Source organism: Aotus nancymaae, unplaced genomic scaffold (genome assembly GCF_030222135.1).
Source record: "Aotus nancymaae isolate 86718 unplaced genomic scaffold, 86718_ANA_hifiasm-v0.15.2.pri h1tg000067l, whole genome shotgun sequence".
Lineage (NCBI taxonomy): Eukaryota > Metazoa > Chordata > Mammalia > Primates > Aotidae > Aotus > Aotus nancymaae.
In genome coordinates, this window is record NW_026988482.1 from 15653941 (window position 1) to 15673932 (window position 19992).

A 19992-nucleotide genomic window follows, 5' to 3' on the forward strand; every position below is an offset into this window, starting at 1 on the left:
GTTACTGAAGACATTAAAATATACAGCAAAGAGAGAGAAAAATGTAAACAAAAGGTGACATTCAAGATGCAGTTAAGCTCTGTAGGAAGACCCTCCAATATTTAAACAATGCAGTGGCTATTTTGGAAAGCATGGTCCCACCAAGGGCAGCTCTGAGGTCTGTGGAGTGAGTCTGGATGGCTTTGTTTGTTGCAGCCCTTGGCACAACGTCTGCACAAAGCAGTCTTCAAGAAACATTGGCCAATGTTGTCTGTTTAAGTAAAAGAGAAAGCCGTAGTTCAGATATTTCTTGGAAACCTCTTTTCTTCTGCAAAGAAGTCGGGATCATCTAAATTATCCCCCAAAGCTTTCGTAATTCCTAAGAAGGCAAATCTAATTCTTTTAAGTTAAGCAGTTAATTACAGGTGAGCAGATCACCTGCGGTCAGAAGTTCAAGACCAACCTGGCCAACATGGTGAAACCCTGTCTCTACTAAAAATACAAAAATTAGCTGGGCGTGGTGATGGGTGCCTATAATCCTAGCTACTCAGGAGACTGAGGCAGGAGAATTGCTTGAATTCGGGAGGTAGAAGTTGCAGCGAGCTGAGATTGCCCCACATGTATGTGCATGTGTGCTTGTGATTTGGGTGATAGAGGCAAAGAATTGGCCCACATTTATCCTCCCTCATGGGCAAAGTTCCTAGATTAATTTTAGATGGGTTAAACTGGTGATTCAGAAGAGTTGGGCACTCTTATGTGGCATGTGACCACTGTAGAAACACTAACTTTATTTATAGAGGCCTCCACTCTATATATGGATTAGGCCAGTTGAGGGACTTTAATGTTTCACACTTTAATTAATCCTAGGGGGCTATCAGTGGATAACTTTGCTGGTGTGACATACTGTTGATAACCTTTGTGATTTATTTGCTGCCAACTTTTTTTTTTTGAGACCAAATCCATGTTTAGAGGGACAGAGTATTAAGATTGATCAGCCATGTCTTAGAGCACATGGCGGAGAGAATGGAAGCAAGAATGCTAAGCAGTTATGATGAAATTCTTACATCTTTTTTTGGAAGACAAGCGCTCTTGGTTGGCCAATTGGCTTTGTTCTAGTCAAAGACGGTGCCACTTATTTTCTAAGTAACTATGTACCGACGTTGGAAATTCAGTGTGTGGTGCAAAGCCAGGTGACGCTTGGCTAAAAGCCCCAGTTGAAAATTTCCCAAAGAAGGTGAAGAATTTAGTACAATCACTCTCTATGGCCACTTATTCTATTTTTATTCATTCATCATGAAGAAATTTGCTGTTTGTGAGGTTATTTAAGAACATGGCACAAGAAGCCAAGCTGTTTCAAAGAATAATGGTCAATGTCCCTCATCCATGTCCAGGCTTGTGCTCAGCGGTCCTTTAGAAAGCTGCACATGACACTCCTGTTCTACCCCCTCTTATATCCCACCACTCAGCAGCATTATGCAAGGTCAGCAGCAGCCCATACCACACCTTTGTGGGAACTTGAAAAACAGACCTCCTCTAAGTTACAGCCCCATGGGACCACAGCTTGGCGAGCAGACCTGGGTGGGTTTTCATTTCCCACTCATCCCATGACCCTTGTGCATGCCACCACCATCAAGCCCGCATATGGCCACCTTGCCGTCATGCCAAGAAATCTAATTTAGGCTGGGTGTGGTGGCTCATGCCTGTAACCCCAGCACTTTGGGAGGCCAAGGTGGGTGGATTACCTGAGGTCAGGAGGTCGAGACCAGCCTGACCAACATGGAGAAATCCCGTCTCTACTAATAATACGGAATAAGCCAGACATGGTGGCGTGTGCCAAGAAGGGACATTTGATTAAAGTCTCCCAAGTAATCCCAGCTACTTGGAAGGCTGAGGCAGGAGAATCTCTTGAACCCAGGAGGCAGAGGTTGCAGTGAGCTGAGATCACACCATTGCACTCCAGCCTGGGCAACAAGAGTAAAATTCCATCCCTAAATAAATAAATAAACAAATAAATCTAATTTAATTCATGACCAATAGCCATTGCCCAAAATAAATTGCAATAACTTTGTGAAAAGCCTCTAGGAATAAACACAATTATATACATTCATTATCATATCCCATTAAAAACCATAAGTACCAAAGGTCACAAATCCCTGACTTAGATATTTAGGAGTCCTAAGGCATCATGAGACTGAGGGATTGAAAATTTCATTGTATGTCATGAACAAAGCCTAATCACGTATGGTCTAGTGGCTCAAAGTCCGTATGGGAACAGAAGCAAATGTTTGCTAAGCTGAACAGGCTAATGAGTAATTCGAAGAGGGTTGGAAGGAAATATCATAAACCTTTGTTCATGCAGAATGCAAAGGTCTGGCAAAGTGACACTGAATGAACCAGGTTTGAATAGGCTGTTACTTTAATGAAAAAGTAATAGAGAATGTGGCCATCTGGAGGGTGTGGCAGTTACTTTGAAATGAAGCTCTAATTTGCACAGGCAAGTATTGAATGAGGGAATTTTGGATTCAGATGTCTGTGGAATGGCTCTGCTGGTTTGGAGCTTTAGGCTGGGGAGACACAGATTTTGGGACTGGTCATTTATTTTAGTGTGCAATATATGAATGTGTGTGGGTGCGCGTTTGCATGTGGGTGTGTGTGCATGTGTGTGCATGTGTGCATGTGATTTGGGTGATGGAGGCAAAGAATTAGCCCATGTTTATCCTCACTTATGGGCTAATCCTTCTTCCTTTCTCTCTTCCTAATTCCAGTTAATGGTGGTTCCATCATTCCCTCAGAGATTCAGAAGTAATGCTAGATGCTTCCCTCTTCCTCACTTTAATCTGTTACTCCTAACTTAAATTTGTGACTCGGAGTGATGGCTCACGCCTGTAATCCCAGCACTTTGGGAGGCTGAGGTGGGCAGATCTCCTGAGGTCAGGAGTTCAAGAATAGCCTGGCCAACATGGTGAAACCCCATCTCTACTAAAAATACAAAAATTAGCTGGGCATGGTGGTGGGTGCCTGTAATCCCAGCTACTCAGGAGGCTGAGGCAGGAGAATAACTTGAACCTGGGAGGTGGAAGTTGCAGTGAGCTGAGATAGCACCACTGTACTCTAGCCTGGGCAATGGAGCAAGACTGTCTCAAAAAAAAAAATTTGCTTCCTGAATATTTCTTGACTCTCTTCTCTTAATCCCCAATCCCACTTTCTAGTTCAAATCTCATTGGATCTCATTTATACCACTGAAACTGTCTTTTAGCTCCTACCAATTTTTCCCACATTAGTTTATCTGCTCCTTAGTTGACAAGACGATCTTTCCAAATGGCAGATTTGATTGTACCTCTCTACTCCTTTGTATGCACCAGGCACTATTCTAGATCCTGAGGGTACAGCAATGGGCCAGTCAGGATTCCTGCCCACATGGAACTTACCTTGCTCCACGTGGAACATGGAGGGAAGACGATAAGGCAGTAAAAGATAAAGCATGTCCGAAGGGTGAGAAGTGCTATGGAAAACTCAAGCAAGGAAGAGGGTTAGAGAGTACTGTCGGGAGAGTGGCTGTGGTTTTACATAGGGTGGGGAAGGAGAGCCTCGCCAAGAAGGGACATTTGATTAAAGTCTTTAAGGAGTTAAGAGAGTGAGCCTTGCTGATTTAAGGAGGAAGAGCATTTCCCACAAGTGCAAAGGCCCTGAGGTCAGAGGATGTCTAGTCTACACAAGGATGAACCAGGAGGTTGGTGTGTCTGCAGAAGGGGAGATGGGAAGCCGAGGTGGGAGAGGCGATGAGAGCCAGGTCACAGAGGGCCTTGGAAGCCAGTGCCAGACCTGAGTGAGATGGGAAATAGATCAGAAGGTTTTGAGAGCAGTAGCCTGATCTGGCTTACCTGGTAACGGGGTCACTCTGGCTGCTGCGTTGGGAGTACAGGCAAGGGTAGAAGCAGACAGACCACTGGAAGGGCTACTGTAGGAATCCAGGTGAGAAGTGACAGTGATTTGAATGAGGTGGTGGCCCTGGAGGTGGAGATGTGGGTCAGATTCTTGATAACTTGCAGGTAAAGCTCATAGGATTTGTTAACGGATTGAATGAAATATATGAGAGGAGAGTCAAGGGTGACCACTTTGTCCTGAGGGAAGGATGAAGTTACAAGTCCTGAGATGACAAAGACTGGGAGGAGTGAGCTTCAGGGACAGCTCATGAGTTCTGTTTTTTTTTTTTTTTTTGAGATAGAGTCTTGCTGCTCTGTCACCCAGGCTGGAGTGCAGTGTCATGATCTCAGCTCACTGTGACCTCTGCCTCCCAGGTTCAAAGGTTTCTTCTGCCTCAGCCTCCCAAGTAGCTGAGATTACAGGCATGTGCCATCACACCTGGTTGATTTTTGTATTTTTAGTAGAGATGGGTTTTCACCACGTTGGGCAGGCTGGTCTTGAACTCCTGACCTCAGGTAATCTACCCACCTGGGCCAACCAAAGTGCTGGGATTACAGGTGTGAGCCACTGCGCCCGGCCGATGAGTTCAGTTTTAAACACATGAAGTCTGAGATGTCTTTAGAGATCCAAGTGGAAATGTCAGGTGAGCAGTTGGATGTATGTATCTGAAAATCAGGGGGGTATATGTGTCAGATATTTACATTTGGGAGTCAACAGCTTATAGATGGATTTAAAAGCATGAAACTGAATGAGATCTCTGAGATAACAGGGGTAGATAGAGAAGGTGTCCAAAGACTGAACTTTGGGGTAACTTCAAGATAAAGAAATCCAGAGAGGAGGAAGGACCAGCAAAGACTGGGAAAGAACAGGCGGAAAGGTGGGAGAAAGGCTAGCAGTGAGCCCTGGTAACCTAAAGCCAAAAAAGAAGTGCTTTGCAGAGAAGTCATTAACCAGGTCAAGTGCTCCTGATAGGTCAAGTAAGGTGGACATGGAGAATTGACAAACACAGTTAGCCGGTTCCAAGGAAGGACCTTCGCAAAGCAGAGGTCATTGTTTCGATGGTGTTCCAGGGGTGAAAACGCAGTTGAAGTGAGTGTAAGAGAATGGGAGAATGGAAACTGGAAGGTGCAAGAACTTATAATGTTTTTAGGAGTTTTGCCCTAAAGAGAGAGAAGTGAAATGGTAGCTGGATGGGGAAATGAGGTTGAAAGCTTTTTTTGGGGGGGAGTAAGGGACAGGAGAAATAATTGCGTGTGTTTATATGCTAGTGGAGAGGTCCAGGAGAGAGAGAAAAAGTTGACGCAGTAGAGAGGGAGAGCATGGCTAGAGGGATGGAATTTAGCAGAGGAGTGGAAGAGCTGGCCTTTGCTGGGAGAGGGCAGATTCTCTATAAGACTGGGAGATAAGGCCGGGCGCGGTGGCTCATGCCTGTAATCCCAGCACTTTGGGAGGCTGAGGCGGGCAGATCATGAGGTCAGGAGATCGAGATCATCCTGGCTAACACGGTGAAACCCCCTATCTACTAAAAATACAAAAAATTAGCCGGGCATGGTGGTATGCACCTGTAGTCCCAACTACTTGGGAGGCTGAGGCAGGAGAATCACTTGAATCCAGGATGAGGAGGTTGCAGTGAGCTAAGATAGCACCACTGCACTCCAGTCTGAACAGCAGAGTGAGACTCTGTCTCAAAAAAAATCTTAAAAAACAAAGAAAAGCTGGGAGATAAAAGTAAGTAGGCTGATGTGATGGTGGTTCTTTTGGAAGGTCACAGCTGCCTAAGGACCCCTCAGCGGCTCCCCATGGTGGCCTGCATTGCAGAGTTTACTGACCTCAGCTCCAGGTTCTAGCTCCCTGCCCTCAACTCTTGCCCTTCCTTAACCCCTTCTGGCCCCGCCCAAGTCTGCATTTACACACGTGGTTGTCTGGAGCACTCTTGCTTTCTTCATCCTGCCCATTCTTTAAGACCTAACGTTGCCTCCTCTGTTCCTCTGAGATCCCACCATAATCTGCTCAGATCCGCATCATAGCACTTTACCACTTGTCATTTTTATTTACTCATTAGTCTTTCCTCCAGGCTGCGATCTCCTTGAGGGCAGATGTTTTGCCTTCTTACCTGTCTTGTGTTCACGGCCAGCCCCTCCCCCAGGACAGCGTCTGGCACATAGAAAGAAACAAAAATTGGGTATCCGGGAAACCACAAGTGGTTCTAGGTATAATTTTTATGTAAACTTCTTAGTCAAACTCTAACATATGTATGTATGTATAAAGACACAATGTTAAGTGTATAACTCTGTGTGTTTTCAAAGAGAACAAGTGTGTGTCCTATTCCCACATCAATAAACAGCACCTTACCAGCACCCTCATCTCTCCTTCGGAAATTTCCCTGACGATAACTCCTGTCTTGACTTCTAACCTCATGGAGCAGTTTTGTCTGATTTTGAGCTTTACATAAATGGAACCAAACAGGCTGTACTCTTTTAGGTCTAACTTCTTTCACTCAAAATCATGTTTCTGTGATTCATCCACTTGGTAGTGTACAGCATCGTTTGTTCATTCTCTTGGAAGGTACAACAATTCATAATGCTTCTAGGAGTTTTGCCATAAAGAGAGAGAAGTGAAGTGGTGGCTGAGGAGGAAATGAAGTTGAAAGCTTTTTTGGAGGGAGTGGGGGCCAGGAGAAATAATTGCATGTGTTTATATGCTAGTGGAGAGGTCCAGGAGAGAGAAAGAGTTGACGTAGGAGAGAGGGGAAGCATGGCTAGAGGGATGGGTTGTGTGGTATTCTGTTGTGCAAATACAGCACAATCTAGGCACTCTCCCGTTGCTGCACATTTCAGTGGTTTCTGGTTTCCGTTTTTTATAAATAGCACTGCAATAAATGCAGCTGCACAGGCTGTTGAGCTCTGTACACTGTTCTGCTGGATATAGATCTGAGTGTGAAATTGCTGGGTCATCTATTCAAGTGCTATACATATTTTTGACCATGTTACTGTGACTCAAGAAGCCCAGGAACATAATTCTAGGCCCTAGAACCATACATGTGACAGCCTCTGAGCTTTATGGCCATTTGTCCAGCCACTTCATTTGCAGATGAGATTCTGAGACTCAGGCTGGAAAAGCGACCTGGGAAAAGTCACCCAAGTCAGAGGCTGAGCTGGGATTTCCTCCAGGTTTCCCCATTTCCCGGCCGGTATAGATCGAGACTGACATTGGTCAAACAGCTCCTAGTACTCACATGAAGAATCTCTCCTTTCTGCTGTAGGAATGATCACACGTCATTCCAGTCTAGACACTAAATGCCATTGTTGATTAAGTATGTGCAGTGTGCCAGGCATATTGTGTCATATGTTTACACGTGTCATATATTTACATTGATCTCTGGTTCTTACAACAACCCTTCAAGACAGGTGATATCAAGCCCATTTTTAAGATGGGAAAATGAGCTCAGAGGGGATGATCAGCTTGTGCAGATTTTCCAGTTTCCATAGGAAGTGGCAGAGCTGGATGTGAACTCTGCTTGTGACTACTTGGGGGATGGAGGAGTGAATTCCTTTTGATCAGACCCTGGCAGCTTCAGCACCAGGAGAACGCTTTTTTTCCCCCTCAAGCCCTGGAATTCCTCCAAAGAATAGAGACTCCACCTTTCCATGTGAGAAAACACAGGTAATTCAACATGGCAAGCTTTTAATATACCTGCAGGTTTCTCTGTAGGGACTGATTTAGAAAGTGACAGCTTACAGCCTCTGCACTGATAGCAATTTCTATTCTAGTTACAGAAACTGTGAACACTTACCCTCAAAAACTCTCCCCGGAAGCCTTGAGGACAGCGAGGCTGATGCTCAGAAACTAATTGCACCCATATCTGAGGAGCTACAACATGAACTTCATTATTCAGAGAATCTTTGTAGATAGCTGCCTTACCTCCCTGTCCTTGTCCCATATCCTTGATGAGAGTTAAAAAAAAACTGAGGAAAAGATTAATGACAACTCTTGACATGTGTCAGGTATTACTTATAATTCCTGACCATATATACCTAATTATATATTATATCCTTAATTATATAATACTTACGTTGTGTCATGTAGTGATGAATCACTCTTTTTTTTTTCTTTTTGTGAGACAGGGTCTTGCTCCGTCACCCAGTTGAAGTGCAGTGGCAGGACCTTGCAATCTCAGCTTACTGTAAGCTCAACCTCCCAGGCTCAAGTGATCCTCCCACCTTACCCTCCCAAGTAATTGGGATTACAGGCATGTATTACTATGCCTGAATAGTGTGTGTGTGTGTGTGTGTGTCGCGCGCAGAGATGGGGTTTCACCATGTTGCCCAGGCTGGTCTTGAACTCCTGGGCTCAAGCGATCTGCCTACCTTGGTTTCCCAACAGTGGCTGTGATCCCAGCTCACTGCAACCTCCACCTCCTGAGTTCAAGTGATTCTCCTGCTCTTCCTGCTCAGCCTGCCGAGTAGCTGGGATTATAGGCGTGTGCCATCATGCCCAGCTAATTTTTGTATTTTTAGTAGAGACAGGGCTTTGCCATGTTTGCCGAGCTGGTCCTGAACTCAGGTGATCCACCCACCTGACCCTCCCTAAGTGCTGGGATTACAGATGTGAACAACCACACCTGGCCCCAAATCACTCTTAAATGAATGATCTCAGTCGGTTTCCCCGACAGCGCTTAAGATAGGTAATATTATTGTCCTCCTTTTACAGATGAGAAAACAATACCTACAAGGGTACACAGTAAGTGAATGGGCTGTGGCTTGACCAACGGCCTGTACAGCAGCCCTGCTCTCTTTATTCTCATTGGTTGTCCTGATGCACAGGGCGAAGTTCTTGGTAGATGCACAAAAAATGCTTGTTTACTAATTGATATCTTTCTTTCACTAAAGTGTTAGGTGGTGTTCTCCTCTACTTTATAGAAGGAAAGTCAGTGTATCACCAAGTGATCCATCTCTTTGGAAATACAAAGTATCTTTTAATTCCAGCCTCTGTACTTTGCATTAACTAAAGAGCCTCTGAGAGATTGGCACATTAGCAGGTGACTCTGTGAGCCCTGAGCCTACAAGGACAGCTGTTTTACTTAGATTGATTGAGAAGAAAATATGAAATGCACCTAAGAGTCAGCTGGCTTATCTCTTCTCCCTTCCAAACTCCCTCAGCTATGTGAATGGTCTCCGGTCTCCTGTATGGGGTGGGGTTGGAGTGAGGGAAGAGGGGAGGGGAGTAGGGGGAAGTAGAGGGACAGGATTGAGACTGTAGTGGGGTTTTTTGTTTCAAGGTAGTTATTACGCACAGCCAAGAACTTCCTGGCTTTCAAAATGCCCTCTGATTCTTGCCAACATCTGAAATGGAATGGTAGAGGTATGAAAGTAAATTTTAAAAAAATTTCAAAAGTCATGTTTAAAGAGAATAAGCCTGGGAACAAACACTTGAGGGTTTGGTGTTTTTGTTTTTTAAAATCGTTTTGTGCTTCTTTTCACTTGGAACATATCACTTTATCACAAGGGACATACATATCAATCAGCTTGGTAATGACGTTACCCCAGATACAGAGAGGCCCACAGAGTCACCTGCTAACGCAACCATAATGACAGTCCTGGCTTACGCAGTAATTAACTACAGGACTTGGGGTAGTGACTTATCTGCATCTTAGTGCCCATCCACGTAAAAGCTATTTGGATACCGTCAGACCTGAGGGATGAAGACGGATGAGTGTTTGGTGTGTGTAGAGAGTAGGCGAAGCTGTTGCGATGTTGTAGATTTATTGTCAGCCCCTACCTATAGAAATTTTGCAACAGAGATTTGCAACCTTTTTGGAGGAGAAACTATTTTCAGTTTCCCCTAGTGGGTGGTAGGAATTCAGTCACTCCTCTGATTAAAGTCTAAATGGCTACCACTTTTATGATAAAGTCTAAATTTCTGTCCTTTTTTTTTTTTGGTAGAGGTTTAATAGGCAAAAGAGGCTGGGGCTCAGTGGTTCCTGCCTGTAATTCCAGCACTTGGGAGGCAGAAGCCAGTGGATCACCTGAGATTGGGAGCTCGAGACCAGCTTGACCAACATGGAGAAACCCCACTATTGGTGGGCGCCTGTAATCCCAGCTACTCGAGAGGCTGAGGCAGGAGAATCACTTGAACCCGGGAGGCAGAGGTTGCAGTGAGCCGAGATTGTGCCATTGCACTCTAGCCTGGGCGACAGAGCGAAACTCCATCTCAAAAAAAAAAAAAAAAAAGGACAAAAAAAAGAGAAAGGAAAACAGCTTTTTCTCTAGTGAGTGAGAGGTGACTTACAAGAGGAAAGACTGGCTTAGGGCAGATGTGCTGGACTTTATAGTCTGGCTTGAGGAGGTGGAGTCGGATTTACACAGGGCCCACAGATCGGTTCAATCAGGTGTAATGTTTACATAGCGCTGGGGGAAAGCTGGCTGCCCCACCCTAATCTCATTAGGCAAATGAACTTTCCCCTTGATGGTTGCCATCTTGTTTGGTCCTTACTGTGCACGTGGCTGGTAGAGAAGGGAAGATGGAGCTGCCATCTTGAACATGATTGGCATAACTGCCAGCATCTGTGACTGCAGCTCGATTTTTTATAGGCTGCTCTTTGTTAGAAGGAAAAATAATTTGAGGCAGCTTCTCATTAAAAGGAAAAATTTTACGAAGACTTCCATACCCTCACTATCTGCTTAAGTAATTTCTTCTTAACTCCTGTATCATCCCCCCTCTGGAGTGGTAACCTAACTGCGTTAGGGGGTGTTGGATGATAACTCTTTCTGGCTACTTCTTGCTGAAAAGGGGCATTGTGTGGGGAATAGCAGTTAGGGCTCCTCCTGGGGTGGATCTAAGGGTCCTCGGAAGAAAGGCGTGTCCATGCGTGGTTCTGTCTGCAGCACCGTTTGGAGTTTGATTGCTGTCGGCCATTCTGATGAGCTGCAACACTGGTTTACCTCCACCAGATGTTGCCTTTGGATGAATGTTGTACTCTGGCCAGACGATGTCCCCAATATGAAGCAGGTATGTTGTCTGGGGTAAACATCTGGGGTTCATTGTCTTGCGCCAGGAAGACTTAGGCCACAGACACACATGAGTTTAGGAGCAGAGGTTTAATACGAAAAAAAAAGAGAGAGAGAAAAATAAAGAGAAAAGGAAAACAGCTCTTTTTCTAGTGAGAGAGAGGGGACTTCCGAGAGGAAAAGACCCTAAGTTCAGATTTCTTTAACCTGCACAACAGAGATTAAAGACAATACCACTTTAGGTATATTTTAAGTTTGTGTGTGTGTTCAGGCTTTATGTACACGTTACCTGGATCAAATTAATTAAGGTGAAAGAGTTTTTGTGAGCTCAGTTAGATGGAACTTGTCTTAAAATGCCTAAGGATCATCTAGTTTGGGGGCTGATCCTCTGAAGCGCAGATTATTACATGGCAGTTGCTAGGTTTATGTTTTGCCCCCAAAGGACTCCCAATGTATAGCTCCAGGAGAGCTATGCTTATATTCTTAAGCTTATTTGATGTGCATGAATACAAGGAAGATGCCCTTGAAGTGCTGGTGGGGTGACTTAATTAGAAGAGTTTGTCGTCTCTGCACCTTGCTCTGCACTCCCATGACCTCTCATGTAGTGCTCACAGCAGAGAGATCTTTCAAGCGGGAAAACTGCTGTGAATTTCAGGCTCTTGGATGACCCTGACTCTCATCCCCAGAGCCTGGGGTCCCTGGCAGTCTGCCAGGCTTCTTGGAGGTTAATTTCTGCAAAAATGAACATACATACAATCAATTCCCAATAAGGAGACTGTTCCTCTGGCATATAAAATATGCTGTATGGGAAAGTGCAGATTTCAAGAGCCTCTGAATTGTTGAGAGAAAATGTCTTGTTCAGAGAGCGACTGGAATCACATTCCTATCTGATTCTCTTGCATTACTCTATTTTCTCTCTTTTGCATTTAAGTGTTTAGAAATAAAAGTATGCAAATATGAGACATGGGCTGCTGCTGTAGAAACGAAGTGGGATAATTATTACTTTGTATTCTGAGCAAAAGAAGGCTAGACACTTTAATTCTAGAGATCTAAGTATGGAAATTAGGAGTGAAAGTTAAATGGGGAAGAATATATCCTAGGATAAAAAGATCCCCAAAGTTAATGTGTCCAAGATGTCCTCATTTATTCTTTAACACAATTGACAATTGCAAATGATTTATTTTAGGAGACTGCTGATAGTACCTTGCTAACCTATAAACTATACATCATGCCTTGGAACACCTGAGGTGGGTTATGCCCACTTTCTGGCGATTTCGAGAGGGAATGGAAAATTTCAGTCACTGGTTTAAGTAATAGAACCAAGAATTAAATTGTAGATGACAAAGTATTCCCTTGGCCTGTAGTTTTGAAAGTCACTTTCCAGTACAAATATTCCAACAACAAAGGGAGCAGGAGAATTCGTTTCGTCAGGCCTGTTCATTCTCATCTCTAGTTCTGCCGTTTTGCTGCTAGTTCTGATGTCTGCCTGGGAGAGGAGGAGCCTGAAATGAACATACGCAACAACAGAAAAACCATAGACTGTTGGGACTGGGAGACCAAAGAGCCCAGCCTCCTCTGTGTCTAGCTAAGGATTCCAAGTCCCCAGAGGAAAAGGGACATACTTAAAGTCGTAGAACTGATATGAATGGGGAATGGAGAAAGACTCAGGGAGAATGTTCCAGACAGAGGGAACACTTGTGCAAAGTCTCTGAAGCTGGTAGGAGTTTGGTATGTTTAAGAACCCAAAAAAGGACAGACGTGGTGGCTCATACCTTTAATCTCAGCACTTTGGGAGGCTGAGGCGGGTGGATCACCTGAGGTTGGGAATTAGAGACCAGCCTGACCAACATGGAGAAACCCCATTTCTACTAAAAATACAAAATTATTTGGGTATGGTGGTGCATGCCTGTAATCCCAGCTACTCAGGAGGCTGAGGCAGGAGAATCACTTGAACCCAGGAAGCAAAGTTTGCATTGAACCGAGATCATGCCATTGCACTCCAGCCTGGGCAACGAGAGCGAAACTCCGTCTCAAAACAAAACAAAACAAAACAAAACAAAACAAAACAAAAACCCAAAAGAAAGCCATGTGTGGCTGGACTATAAGGGCTGGTCAGAAGAGGAAGCTGGAGAGGAATCCCCCAACTCTATCTTAAGGGCAATGGAAATCTTAGGCAGGGATCTGCCACGACTAGATTTGCATTTGAAAAACATCTGTCTGGCTGCTCTGGAGCACTTTCAAGGTTCTTGGACTCTAGGAGAGCAACCATAGTAGCTTGGACCAGAGTGGAGGAGGTGGAGGTGAAGAAGAACGGAAGAGAAGATAACCTCTTCCCCAACCATCGTGACTAGCTCGTATTTCAACATATGAAGACAATGTTGGATTGGATATCTGGCCAGGTAGGTGTAGGCATTTATTGCTATAAACTTCCCTCTAAAAACTGCTTTTTTTTTTTTTTTTTGCATCTTGTAAGTTTTGATGTGTTACGCTTCTGTTTTAATTTGTCTCTATATTTTTAAGATTTCCCTTTTGATTTCTTCTTTGATCCATTGGTTGTTCTGGAGTATGCTGTTTAATTTCTAATATTTGTGAATTTTTCAGTTTTCCTCCTGTTAGTAACTTCTGTTTTCATAGAAAAGATAATTGATAGGATTGCAGTCTTCTTCAATTTGTTAAGAGTTGTTCTGTGACCTAATGTATGATCTGTTGTGGAGAATGTTCTTTGTGTACTTGAGAAAAGTACATATTTTATTGCTGCTGGACAGACGGTTTTGTATATCGGCATACCTCATTCTACTGTGCTTCACTTTATTGTGTTTTGCAGATATTGCATCTGCTACAAACTGAAAGTCTGTGTCGACCCTGACTGGAATAACTCTCTCGGTGCCGTTTTTCTGACAGTATATGCTCACTTCATGTCTCTGTGTCACGTTTTGATAATTCTTATAATATTTCAAAAATTTTCATAATTATTATATTTATTATGGTGATCTGAACTCAAGTATCTTTGATGCTACTTTGCAGTTGTTTTGGGGCACCACAAACTGCAACCATATAAGACAGTGCACTTAATAAATATGTGTGTTCTGACTACTCCGCTGACTGGCCCATTCCTGTCTTTCTCTCTGTCCTCAGGCCTCCCTATTTTCCTAGACATGATAATATTAAAATTAAGCCAGTTAATAACCTTACAGTGGCCTCTAAGTGTTCGAGTTAATGGAAGAGTTGCACGTCCCTCAATTTAAGTCAAAAGCTAGAAATAATCACGCTTAGTGAGGGAAGGCACATGGGAAGCAGAGACAGGTGAAAAGCTAGATCTCTTGCACCAAACAGCCACGCTGTGAATGCAAAGGAAAAGTTCTTGAAGGAAATTAAAAGTGCTAATTTAGTGAACAATCATTTTAAAAAGTGGAACAGCCTTATTGCTGATATGGAGAATGTTTTAGTGGTCTGGTTAGGAGATTAACCATAGCATTGGCAAGCCTTTAAGCCAAAGCCTAATCCAGAGCAAGGCTCTTAATCTCTTCAATTTTATGAAGGCTGAGAGAGGTGAGGAAGCTGCAGAAGAAAAGTTGAAAGCTACCAGAGGTTGGTTCATGAGGTTTAAGGAAAGACGACATCTTCGTAACATAAAAGTGCACGGTGAAGCAGCAAGTGCTGATGTGAAAGCTGCCACGAGTTATCCAGAGGATCCAGCTAAGATCACTGATGAAGGTGGCCACACTGAACAACAGATCTTCAGTATAGCTGAAGCAGCCTTACATTGGAAGACGATGCCATCTAGCCTTCAATAGCTAGAGAGAAGTCAATGCCTACTTTCAAAGTTTTCAAGAACAGGCTGGTTTTCTTGATAAGGGCTAATGCTGCTAGTGACTTTAAGTTGAAGCCAGTGCTCATTTACCATTTGAAAAATACTAGGACCCTTAACAATTATGCTAAATCTACTCTGTCTGTGCTCTAGAAATGAGACAAGGCATGGTTGACAGCACATCTATTTACAGCATGATTTACTGAATACTTTAAGCCAATGTTGAGACCCACCGCTCAGAAAAAAAGAGATTCCTTTCAAAATATAACTGATCACTGACAATACATCTGCTCACTCAGGAGCTCTGGTAGAAATGTACAAGAAGATGAATGTTTTAAAAAAATTTTGTTAGTTATACTTTAAGTTCTGGAGTACATGTGCAGAACATGAAGGTTTGTTACATAGGTATACACATGCCATGGTGGTTTGCTGCATCCATCACCCCATCATCTACATTAGGTATTTCTCCTAATGCTATCCCTCCCCAATCCCCCCAACCCCCTGCCATCCCTCCCCTAGCCCCTCCCCACCGACAGGCCCCAGTGTGTGATATTTCCCTCCTGTGTCCATGTGTTCTCATTGTTTGACACCCACTTATGAGTGAGAACATGTGGTGTTTGGTTTTCTGTTCTTGTGTCAGTTTGCTCGAGAATGATGGTTTCCAGCTTTATCCATGTTCCTGCAAAGGACTCATGCTACCTGATTTCAGACTGCACTGCAAGTCTACAGTAATCAAAACAGCATGGTACTGGTACCAAAACAGAGATATAGACCAATGGAACAGAACAGAGGCCTCAGAAATAATGCCACACATCTACAACCATCTGATCTTTAACAAACATGTCAAAAGCAAGCAATGGGGAAAGGATTCCCTGTTTAATAAATGGTGTTGGGAAAACTGGCTAGCCATATGCAGAAAGCTGAAACTGGATTCCTTCCTTACACCGTATACAAAAATTAACTCCAGATGGATTAAAAAAGATTGAAACATAAGACCTAAAACCATAAAAACCCTAGAAGAAAACCTACACAATACCATTCAGGGCATAGGCATGGGCAAGGACTTCATGACTAAAACACCAAAAGCAATAGCAACAAAAACCAAAATAGACAAATGGGATCTGATTAAGCTAAACAGCTTCTGTACAGCAAAACAAAAAAACAAAAAAACAAAAAACCAAAACCAAAAACAAAAACCATCATTAGAGTGAACGAGCAACCAACAGAGTGGGAAAAAATTTTTGCATCTACCCATCTGACAAAGGGCTAATATCAAGAATCTACAAAGAACTTAAAAAAAAATTTACAAAAAAACAAAAAAACCAAACAACCCCATCAAAAAGTGGGCAAAGGATATGAACAGATACTTTTCAAAGGAAGACATTTATGCAGCCAACAAACATGAAAAAAAGCTCATCATCACTGGTCGTTAGGGAAATGAAAATCAAACCCACATTGAAATACCGTCTCACACCAGTTAGAATGGTGATCAGTTAAAAATCAGGAGACAACAGATGCTGGAGAGGATGTGGAGAAATAGGAACGCTTTTACACAGTTAGTGGGAGTATAAATTAATTCAACCATTGTGGAAGACAGTGTGGCAATTCCTCAAGGATCTAGAACTAGTAATACCATTTGACCCAGCAATTCCATTACTGGGTATATACCCAAAGGATTATAAATCATTCTGTTATAAAGACACACGCACAGCTATGTTTATTCTGGCACTGTTCACAGTAGCAAAGACTGGGAACCTACCCAAATGCCCATCAATGATAGACAGGATAAAGAAAATGTGGCACATATACACCATGGAATATTATGCAGTCATAAAAAAGGAGAATGTTGTTTTTATGTCGGCTAACACAATATCTGTTCTGCAGCCCATGGATCAAGGAGTGTTTTTAACTTTCAAGTTTTATTATTTAAGAAGCAGCTTTTGTAAGGCCATATCTCTCACAGACAATGACACCTCTGGTGGATCTGGGCAAAGTAAATTGGAAACCTTCTGGAAAGGGTTCACCATTCTAGATGCCTTTAAGAAGATTAGTGATTCACAGGAGGAGGCTGAAATACTAACATTAGCAGGAGTTTTGAAGAAGTTGATTCCAACCTTCATGGATGACTTTGAGAGCTTCAAGACTTGGGTGGAGGAAGTCCTGCAGGTGAGGTACAAATAGGAAGATAACTGGAATTATTAGAGAAGTGAAGCTTGAAGATGTGACTAAATTGCTGTAATCTCATGACCAAACTTGAATGCATGAGGAGATGCTTCTTATGGATCAGCAAAGAAATGGTTTTTTTGAGATACAACCTATTCCTGGTAAAGATGCTATGAGCATTTTTGAAATGACAACAAATAATTTACAATATTACATAAACTTAGCTGATAAAGCAGTGATAGTGTTTGAGAGGATTGACTCCAATTTGAAAGAAGTTCTAATGTGGGTAAAGTGCTACCAATAGCATCACATGCTATAGAGAAATCTTTCATAAAAGGAATATCAATGTTGCAAACTTTAATGTTATTTTAAGAAATTGTCACAGCCATCTCAACTTCAGCAACCATCACCCTGATCAGTCAGCAGACATCAACATCAAGGCAAGAACCCCCACCAGCGAAAAGATTATAACTTGCTAAAGGCTCAGATGATCATTATCATTCGTTTTAGCAATAAAGGATTTTAAAATCAATAATGTACCTTTTTAAAAGATGTATTGCTATTGCACAGATAATAAACTACAGGATAGTGTAAACATAACTTTTTATATGCACTGGGAAACCAAAATATTCCTGACTTGCTTTATTGTGATATTTGTTTTATTACAGTGGTCAGAACTGAACCCACATTATCTGCATGGTATGCCTGGATGTCTGTTAGTTCCGTCTGGTCTATAGTGCTGTTCAAGTCCAATGTTTCCTTATTGATTTTATGTCTGGATGATCTATCCATTGTTGAAAGTGTGATATTGAAGTACCCTACAATTAGTGTATTGCTGTCTATTTCTCCCTTCAGATCTGTTACTATCTACTTTTTATATTTGAGTGCTCTGATGTTGGGCATATATAATTTGCAATTGTTATAGTTTCTTGATGAATTGAAGCCTTTATCATTATATAATAACCTTTGTTTCTTGTGACAGTTTTTGGCATAAAGTCTATTTTATCTGGTAGTAGTACAGCCACTGCTGCTGTCTTTTAGTTTCCATTTGCAGGGAATATCTTTTTTATCCCTTCTCTCTCTTTCAGCCTATGTATGTCTCTAAAGTTGAAGTGAGTCTCTTGTAGGTAGCATATAGCTGAGCCTTGTTTTTAATCCAATCAGCCATTCCGTCTTTTAATTGGAAAATTTAATCCATTTACATTTAAAGAAATTATTGATAGGCAAAAATTATTATTGCTATTTTGTTAACTGTTTTCTACTTTGTAGATCCTTTGTTCCTTTCTTCTTCTATTCCTGTCTTCCTTTGGAATTTGATGATTTCTATAGTGGCATTGATTTCTTTCTCTTTCTGTTTTGTGTATTTAGTGTGGGTTTTTATTTTGTGGTTACCGTGAGGCCTACCTGAAACATATTATGTTTATAACAGTCTATTTTAAGCTGGTAACAACTTACCTTTTATGATGTACAAAAACACTACTTTTAATCTTCCTCCCACCTTATGTTTTTGATGTCACAATTTACATATTTTCATATTGTGTATCCATTAACAAATTATTGTAGCTATAGTTATTTTCAATGGTTTTGCCTTTTAACAATCCTACCTCTTTCTAAAGCCCCTCTAATGTTTCCTCATTTCCCAAATTCTGGGCTTTTGCAATTCTTACTCCTCTTCTGACCATTGGCATCACCCTGTCTAGACTACGAGCTGATGGAAAGCCGGGGCTGAGTCTCCTTTGTGCTTGTGCCATGGAAGGTGCTTGATCAAAGTCTATTCCTTTATCCTTGTTTTTGTCTTGGGAACCTTTCCTGCTTTGGCCTAGCCTCATTTTTGGCACAAATGATTAGAATGGCAAGAACGTCTCACCGGTTCACCCACCTCTTTGTCTCCTGGAGGAAACCAATCAGGTGGCCAGGCCTGTGTGCTCTCTTCGGTACCCCTCGGTGGGCACACAGCCTTTGCCTTGGGAGGCTCCTTCCGCTTGGGCTTCTTTTGCTTTGGCTTCTGCTGGTTCTGTCCTTCTCCTCCAGCTTCTGCTTCAGTAGCTGTGTCTGTTGTCCTGTCCTCTCTCCTCCTGTGTCTGCCGCTTTGTGTTGGCTTCAGCTTCTGCTTTCCGTGCTTTGGCTTCTCCCTTTTCTGCTTCTGCTTTTTTTCCCCAACTGCTTTTTCTGTTTCTGCTTCTTATTCTCGCTCTACCACTTCCCGCACCCCGTCCTGCTCTTCTACCCTCTCCTCTGCATCTTCTGCTTCCCACACTGCTTCTACTGCAGTCTCTGCCTGTGCTGCTTCTTAGCTGTTACTTCTACTTCTGCTTTTTTCCTCCCATGCTTGCTTCTTCGGCCTCTGCTTTTCCTTTCATCTACTTCTGCTTCTGCTTTTTCATCCTTTTCCTCCTCCTCCTGCCCTTTTCCTCTTCCTCCTCCTGCCCTTTTCCTCTTCCTCCTCCTGCCTCTCCTGCTGCTTCTCTTCTTTCTGCTGCTTCTATTTAGGCTTCAGTTTCCACTCTCTCTGCTTTGACTTCTGCTTTTGCCGCTTCTCTGTCTGCTGCAGCTTCTTCTTCCACTATGACTACATCTCCCTCTTCTCTCCACATTCCTGTTTTGCTCTCCCCTCCTCTTCTTTCTCCCCTTCCTCTTCTCCCTCCTGCTCTGCTTTTTCTGCTGCTGCTGCTTCTGTTAGCTCCTTCCGCTTCTTCTCTTGCTGCTTTTGTTTCTCCTTCCACGGCTACCACGGCTACTTTCGTCCTCTTCCTTTCTCCGTTTCTCTCTCTTCCTTTGCATCTGTGGGTGCAGCTTCTGCTTTCTAAGCATCTACTTCTGCTTTGTCTGTTTCTGCTGCTTCCATGCCCACTTCTTTTCTGCCTCTGCTTTGGCAGCTGCTGCTGTTGCTACTCCTTCCTTCTTTTTTCTTTTCCTCTTCTTCTTTCTTTATCTTCCTCTTCTTCTTGGGCCTTTGCTTCTGGTTCAGTGTTTTCTGCTCCTTTTCATTCTCTTCCCTCTCTGTCTTCTCCTCCTCCTGTCTTCTTCTGGCCATCCTCTATCCTCTCCTACTTCTTGTCTTCTTCTCTTCTCCTCTGTCTTCTCCTTCTCATCTTCCTCCTCCTCCTGCTC

At 42.9% G+C, this 19992-nt stretch overlaps 2 long non-coding RNA genes across 2 annotated transcripts in view; one reads left to right on the forward strand and one right to left on the reverse strand.

The window, feature by feature from the left end:
* The window catches only part of LOC135270773 (uncharacterized), a 68882-nt gene that overhangs the window by 13356 nt on the left and 35534 nt on the right, over positions 1-19992 (forward strand). The gene's annotated exons all lie outside the window — the stretch shown is intronic.
* Positions 16619-19619, reverse strand: LOC105714864 (uncharacterized). The gene is made up of 2 exons (XR_001106913.2): positions 18761-19619; positions 16619-16878 (listed from the first exon to the last, which is right to left on the reverse strand). It is a non-coding gene; the product is annotated as an uncharacterized LOC105714864 (long non-coding RNA).